At 33.4% G+C, this 7,925-nt stretch overlaps 2 long non-coding RNA genes across 2 annotated transcripts in view; one reads left to right on the top strand and one right to left on the bottom strand.

Annotated features, from left to right (window-relative positions):
- Positions 1 to 7,925, top strand: part of LOC145965507 (uncharacterized) — a 77,071-nt gene that overhangs the window by 1,477 nt on the left and 67,669 nt on the right. Inside the window, exon 2 of the long non-coding RNA XR_014436744.1 lies at positions 3 to 84. This is a non-coding gene — a long non-coding RNA (uncharacterized LOC145965507). The remainder of the gene's footprint in view (positions 1 to 2; positions 85 to 7,925) is intronic.
- Positions 2,001 to 7,651, bottom strand: LOC145965508 (uncharacterized). Its single transcript, XR_014436745.1, has 5 exons — positions 7,570 to 7,651; positions 5,897 to 7,120; positions 3,749 to 5,051; positions 3,242 to 3,417; positions 2,001 to 2,693 (listed from the first exon to the last, which is right to left on the bottom strand). It is a non-coding gene; the product is annotated as an uncharacterized LOC145965508 (long non-coding RNA).

Here is a 7,925-nt window from a genome sequence, read left to right as displayed (position 1 = left end):
AGATTTAATAGCTGATGATGAGCAAACTTCAAGAAGCCTCGAATTAAAATTGAGAGAACGGAAATTGAATTCCAAACATCTCTGGTAAGTCAAATATCAAAAATTACACTTTTAAATTATGACAGAAAAACGTTTCAAATATTATATTCACAAGATATCTTTTACTAATCGTTATTTTTACGGGCTTAAATTTTATTAATATTTTATTTCCTTTCTCTTTAAAATTTTCGAGTTTCTTCTAGTATTTTATATCTTCTTTGCTTTCATAAATAGTAGAAATTATAAAAATGCGAATTTCTCTTCTCTCGTTTAAAATTAGAATACATCAACGTTAAGATATGTTAATGAATTTCTTTGCACCTTTTTTTGCTTTCTATGACGCGTTTCAACGATAACATACATTTACGTGACGCTTAAGCGCAAGGTCACATGTAAAATACGTAATTCGAATCCCGTTTCATGTTAATAAAGCAGCCTAAGTTCCGTGCGAATACTTTCATCTTCTTCTTCTTGGCTTTACACGCTGCAAGCGAGCTTTATTTGATGCAGTCGGGCGCGTCTCGCCTATTATTCTGCGATTGACGTGTCTAATTGCATCAATTGCGTAATAAATGGAAATTAGACTGCTCTACAAATGGCCAAGTATCGCTCAGAGGTCAATCGTCTGCACGCGATTTTACAGCTCGCATCGATACACACGTGAAAACTTTGAAAAGAGATATCGGACATTATCAGATCAATGTTAACGTGACGTAATTATATTCTTGATTTTATAATCTTTTTTTTTCTCAAGAAAAATTACTTACTGAAAATATATTTGCGGGATTTAGTCACGTTATACGTTAGTGAAATTGCTATATCAGCATAAAATTGTTAAAATAATGACAAAAGCAATATTTACATTTGATACAAGTGTACATGATAAAAGTGTGCTTGATTAGAGCTTTATAAATAGCTACATTATCGATATCTGTAGTGAATATAAATAGAAATTGAAATTAAGTACATTTATAAAATTAAAATAATTGATACTTTATTTTTATATGGACCTACGAATAATATAAGAAAACATTTTTAGTTCACCAACTAATAGTTAATAATATATTTGGTAGAAAATCGTCGCTAATTTTAAATTTTAAATTAAGTTCTTTTCCATTTTTACACTAAATGCGAGTATGTTCTATGTCTATGCTCGATCCTCGATTATAAATTTATTTGGCTTTTAGCAAGTCGACTAAGTGTTTCATTACGTAGAAAAAAGTGTACTTTATTCTGTCTATATTTGCATAATTTGCATAAAATTTTCTGAGGAGATGCGTACTAAATAACTAACGAAGCGAGTTGAATAAATAATTAAAAATAATAATAACATTTACATGCTTGTCGTGTAATTAAGTTATTAAGAAATACTGTTGACTGAATCTGGAAAAGAATATTTTAGCTATACATTGAATTTTCATCTGAGGACTGTAAAATGACACGTCTAAAAGACAAATATATAAATGCATTTTATTGTCCATTATCGATGATATTCATATTTTTTTATAATTACTATTTTTTACGGAAATGAATGATAAATTGATATCTATAAAAATAATAAAAATTGATAATATTTTAAGAAAGACTAATAATTTTCATATTTTTAAAACAATATATAAAATATGATGAATGAAAATTCGTTATCGAGAAATAGAATCGTCTTTCTTAAAATGATAGTAATTATCGACAATAATAGCATTGAAATCACAAATGCATTAGTTTCGATGATTGCATAACTATACGTGTTGTTGTCGTTCAGACACTTTATATAATACATCTTGGCAAATCTATTGAACAGTATATATATTTAGAAAATACATACATATCATACACGCAAGATTACAATTTTCTATCAAATTTTAGACTTTTGACTTTTAATTTCAAAATCATCATTTTTCTCGTAACTGGACATACCTTTCATTGAAATACATTCATATACATTAATTACACTTTATAAACGGCCAAGTAATAATAATAAAGTGCTATTATTAATTCAATTCTATATTCAATTTTATATTAATTTTACCGACTTTTAATATGAGATAATTACTATGATATTTAATATTTAAAAATTCCACACAAAATGCATAGAAAGTAATATCTCATTAAATTTAAATATAAAGTAATAATTTGAGAAAAAAATTTCTACATGATTTTTTTAATAAAATTTTTTTCTGAAAATGTTAACTTAAAAAAATTCACACATCCTATATGCATATAATATCTAAATTACGTCAAAGTTCTTCGCGGTAATTAATCACATTCAAACCATATGCATTATGTTAAACGATTATGTGAAGGTGCAACGTTGTAATTTTACGTTTATCGTCCAAGTCCTCGAGGTATCTCATCTCTGGCTTTCATTATAACGGTAAACCAGTAAAATTTTATATCGCTTTCTCAGCAAAGTCTCGTGCTCGGATAACGGAGGCGATATCCGCCTTCCGGAGCACAGACGTTTAGACGAAATGGGGTTTATAATAAAATTGCTCCGATAAATATTAATGATATCGATAACGTTATGCGCCGGCTGTTGTTATTTAGTAGAGGCCACGATGACTCCTCTCATTCGCTCCGTTGATGAAATCGATATCCTTAGCTCGTAATCCAGATTTAATCCCTGACTTCAAATTTCTTCTCAGTTTAAACAAGCCCTATGCATTTTTATGTTTTATATTAAAAAATATATCAGGCAATATACAATATTTTGAAAAAATAAATTTCTAATCTAAAGTAAAAAAAATTATTGTACTTTAGAGTTAGATGCATAATCTTTTCTCATCATGTTTTTAAATTCACGTTAGTTAGATTCACGTTAGTTAGATTCACTTTTAGTTATTATTTTTAGATATTATTATTTATATATATTTTAGATATATTATTTTTTTATATTATATATTACTTATTCCATATTTGTAATTTAATTATTCTTAACATTCGACGAAAAATTTCCTTTTCATAATGCATAAAAAAATGTATATATGTATCGTAAAATTTATGAATAAAAGTAAATATCATTCGCAGATATTGAACGTTAAAAAATTGTAACTGACGATTCTCATAGAAAAGATTTTTTACCACAAATATAAAAATTTCTTGTGTTAAATTCAAGATTCGGGATATGTTTCCAATCATTCCCTCTGGAGATATTAATCTTATATTAATTCTAAGATGAGAGAACAATCTTTTTCTGGAAACTCACCTTCTCCAGTGACGCATCTGTCTTCCCTCTGATTTCCTCCGACTTTTGGTCGAAAAATCTTTTCTCTTCGCTTACGTATATTCGACTCGCGTTCGTCCCTTCGCTCTCGCACGTCTTCCTAATCGAAATTGATGCAACGGCGTCTCCGAGAGAGATGATGGATGGCCTGCCGTCTCCTAAACAGCGATTCGAGAAGCAGTCCTTGCAAATTATTTTTCTAGCTTGGAGGGAAACAGGAGTTTCGGAGTTTTAGACTCTCTCTCTAGAAAGAGCGAGAACTTTTAATCTTTCAGATATTTTCTAAAGTTTTGAAAGTTAAAAGGGGGCAAAAGCGTACTTATAATACTTCTGGCATTCATTAATAACATTTTCTAGTTGCCGTCCAACAGATTCTTTAGGAAGAGGCGGGAAAACAAGTCGAACTTCAAACTTGTCCGTGGCTAATATTTATGGAAAGATTCGCCAACATTGGAAATACTTTGCGGGGGAATTCGATTTAAAAAATACCTCGTGGCGAGCTTAATTTCCTATCCGTAGAATCGGCTCGTGGAAGATCGATGCGGCGCGGTAAGAGGCCGCGATATTACGAAACCGCCTTCAGAAGTTTGATAAGCTTCGGAGAGCTCGACGCTTGATGGAGTAGACTTATATGTCTTCGGCATTTTGCAACGATTCCACTCAACGAAACAGCACGTATGTCTCTATTCGCTTCTCGGAAACAAGGATGGGCGAGATAGTGTCGGTGGGTGGATGGTTCGTTTATCGTGCGACCAGAATGGCAATTTATCTTACTGGCAAGACGGACCGAAGATACCGACTCTCTTGGATATAAATGACGTTGCTTCTCGCGAAGATCTTCGGAATTTCGCGACAGAGATGGAGGCTGGAAAATCTGCTGTTCTCATGTAAACGATATCGCGTTGGAGTACATTTTCAATTTCTCGTATATTAAGAGTCCGCGAGTTTTTCTTGGCTTATGACGTATGCTGAAGTATAATATATTTTCAATTTTCTAGGGTATTTTGAGAATGCGCGTCTTGGATCTTTGAAACGAGGAAAATTACACGCAGGAGTCTCGCGACTTACGCGTCCACGTCCGGTAACTTTTACTTAATTCAATTGCAAGAGAAGTTGTGAAAATTGTGCGAACACTAACTCAATACAAAGTTAAATTGTTGAAACGAATTTTCAATCTAATCACGAAGAAAATTAAGTTAAATATCGCGGAAATAAATTCTGTAATAAATAAGAGAATATAAATATTATTATCTCTCATGCTTCTATAAAAATTGCAGCAAATATTTTCAACCAGAAGAACACGATCATTATTTTTCTTACAATGACTAAAAGCTATTTATAATTTACGGAGAAGAAATTATTACAACGAATATAGAAACGAATCGCAAAGAGATATCATCGACGTTGACACGCTAAAAAAAATACTATTGAGAGGAAAATCAGAGCGGCTCGTGTGTTTTTATCACTTTAAGAAACGCCACGAGCTTTGAAAATGGTCTGCGTTTGTATCTCCGCTTCATTCACTTCATTCACCCTGGTTGCAATCCTTCCATATGTCTTATACGTGTGTGTGTGTGTGTGTGTGTGTGTATATATTGGAGAGTTCGCGTTTCTGGAGTTTCTGGAGTTTCTATCCGCGAGAAAAGATACTTCGTCTTCCTTTGCGCCGGCTTGAACTTTATTATTGGTAAACAAGCTTGCTGTTCTTTTCTCTCTTCCATTTCCGTCTCCATCAGGCCGAGCTGATTTGTCATGTCGTGTTTTTCTCCATCGTCCTTTCTCGAATGGATATCTGTAGGCGTTTGGAAATCTTAGGATTAAACTTGAAGTACGCGATTCACGTCGGGAGGATGAGATCGGAAGAAGAGACGGAAAGAGAAAGAGAAAGAAAGATCAGACAATAGATGTATTACAAAATATATATCTCGCGTATCCTGCAAGTTGTCTACGTTATTTAATAAATGCATCACGTAGTTTATTACCGGCAATATATGAACGACTTATAATTAATTATTAATTAATTTCAAAACTAGTTCGCCGGCTCGTAAATTGTGGATTAATGTAAATTAGTGTATAATTCCAATGCACGAGAGAGATTAAGCGTGCATCTGCGCGAATGTCTCTTTCTTTCTTTCTCTTTCTCTTTCTACCCGAAATTAAGTTTAAACTACATAAATGCGAATTTCATATAAAGGAGAAACTTGTTTGTTTGAAGATTGAATGCAAATATTATATTTCAATCTTCAAATATGTGCGTAAAATTTGATACTTTTAATTTTACATTACTTTATTATATACTTCACACACACAAATGTATATCAATATAGATATTGTTTCTAATTTATCGATTTCATCAACGTTGCTTCAAGCGCGAAGTAATGTTCGCTTCTTCAGTAGAATACTTGAACGATTGCCAACCACGAACTTTTTCAATATAACTTTCTTCTTTGCGCTTAGGAGACTGTTGCTTCGCAGTAGTGAAACGGTCGACTTATCGTTTTAAGTTTATTTTATAAATTCGCACCTATACAAGGTAGAAACCATCTTTTTCACCGTCAAAATATATCATATTTAAGATATTATATTAATATTGTTTTATTTTTCTCAAAATTTCTAATTTCCAAAAGTTTTTCTTACGGTTTTTCTTACGGATCCTGGTAAAATGTTGTCCTAGAGATGTCCACCCTACGGATGTTTAAAAGCACACGCGTCTCTCTCCCCTTCATGTTCTTCGTTGCCCGTGTAATTGATGAAACCTGACTCGTCGTCGCGCTGAAGCGGAGAGACGGATTTTCATCTAGCGCCGAGTCGGGAAGAAGAAAAGCGATATCCTTCTGCGGTAGACGGTACATCCCAACGAGAAAAGTTTCCCCCGAGACATGCGTTTATTAAAACTATTTCCTCCTCCCCTCCTTCCTTTCTTCCATCGCTGTCTACACAGGAATCGACCGATACTATCTCATCTTTCACATCGAGCCAAAGATTCCTACAAAAATTTCAAATCTCTTTTAACAAATGTAACGAAATTGACTTTTCCAATTCCGCACATTTCTGTCTTTCAATGACGAAACAACTGTAAAACTACGGACAAATTAAAATCTCGATGTAAAATCGAACAAAGTTTATTATTTTCTGTGCCATTTTATTTTAAGAAATTGTATTAATTTTTTTTTTAAAAGAAGACCATTATAGGACACATAATATCTACAAGTTCTCTATTTGTATTTCTTTAGAATTATACATAGTGATATTTAATCTTTCTTTATGTTAAGTTTTTAATCAGTATCAAACATTATAATTTTCATTCGATACTTTAATGAGTCACTAATGAAATAACGCAAGTGATTGCGTTTGCGTTTAAATGACTCATGATATCGCTAATTATTAATGATATTATAACGAAGAGGCGCCGGCGGGGGTGGCAATCTCGACTCGCCCCGTTGTCTCCCAGACGACGACGGTCGGAATAATTTGCTGCAAGACGTTGCGCGGTAAGAAGCACAGCCGCGGCTTACATAATCCACGCGGGACTGCTTATATTTCCATATAAATTAACGGAACGCGACTGACGACGACTAACGAAATCCCGGGGCGTTCCTTACGGTCCTTTACGTCGCGCGACTTCATAAGACTCGTCGTATCTCAGCGTCACGATACAGAAAGTACCGCTTTTCTCTTCTTCTACCCTTCGCTCATCAGACGCGACGTTTATGGATACTGCCGCTGGTGGTAGTGATGACGGGGGAGAAAGAGAGGGAGTAAGACACCTTCGTTTCTTCGTGACTCGAGTGGAATACCTTCGTCCTAACGAGATTCTCAGTTATCCACTGTGCGTCTTGGGATTGTTCTCGCGCTAATTACCTGGTATAAAAGCATCGACATAGTGTAAGAAGAGGTGATGAAAATCGCGCCTTATAAAGTATCAAATTGTAACTGTATAATCCATGAATATTTCATTTCTACGGCTTCTTTCAACGATTTTGAGTTAATCTTTCTTTTGATGAAAATAAATCGAAATAACTTTGCATTTGCGAATTGTAACAATGAAAAATAAATGACTTTAATTGAGGCTCAAAATTAAATTTTTATAGAGATTTTTTAAGAATGTATTTTTTAACAGCTTATATTTTAAATGATTTATATTTTTCTGTGTAATCTATAATTTTTTAATATTATTCATGCGGTCTTGAAAGTTTTTAATTTCGTAAGCTTTTGGAAATTAATTATTATGTAGCGATAGAGAAAGAAAGAGAGAAGAAGAGAGCTCTTGTTATAAAATTCGATCAATCTTGAAAAGGAAGTATAATTACCTTATTATTATTTATGCGATACGCTTCGCGTTTCATTGAGAGAGCAATCTTCTGAAAAAAAGTTTCGATCGATTCGCTTGACTTATGTAACAGCGGGTTAAGATTTATAAATATTCATAACCGAAATGGCTAAGCGACGCTCCTTCCGTCGAGCTTTTCTTGCCACAGTCAATCTCGGCAAGGAAAATCACTGGCGTTTTCCTTTGAATATCTTTGAATAAATTCTACGATCTCTCCCGATTCTTGCGCGATACCGTCCTGTAGTGTGCGTATAATCTTCCTGAAGAAAAATGCAAATTATTCATTAACTTTCAGAGTCACGAGCATTTTATCGAATGAAGACCATCTCGTTTTAG

This window comes from Camponotus vicinus, unplaced genomic scaffold (assembly GCF_025532165.1).
Source record: "Camponotus vicinus isolate PSW18456_S1 unplaced genomic scaffold, iyCamVici1.0 SCAF_14, whole genome shotgun sequence".
NCBI lineage: Eukaryota > Metazoa > Arthropoda > Insecta > Hymenoptera > Formicidae > Camponotus > Camponotus vicinus.
This window is presented reverse-complemented; position numbering and strand designations above follow the sequence as displayed.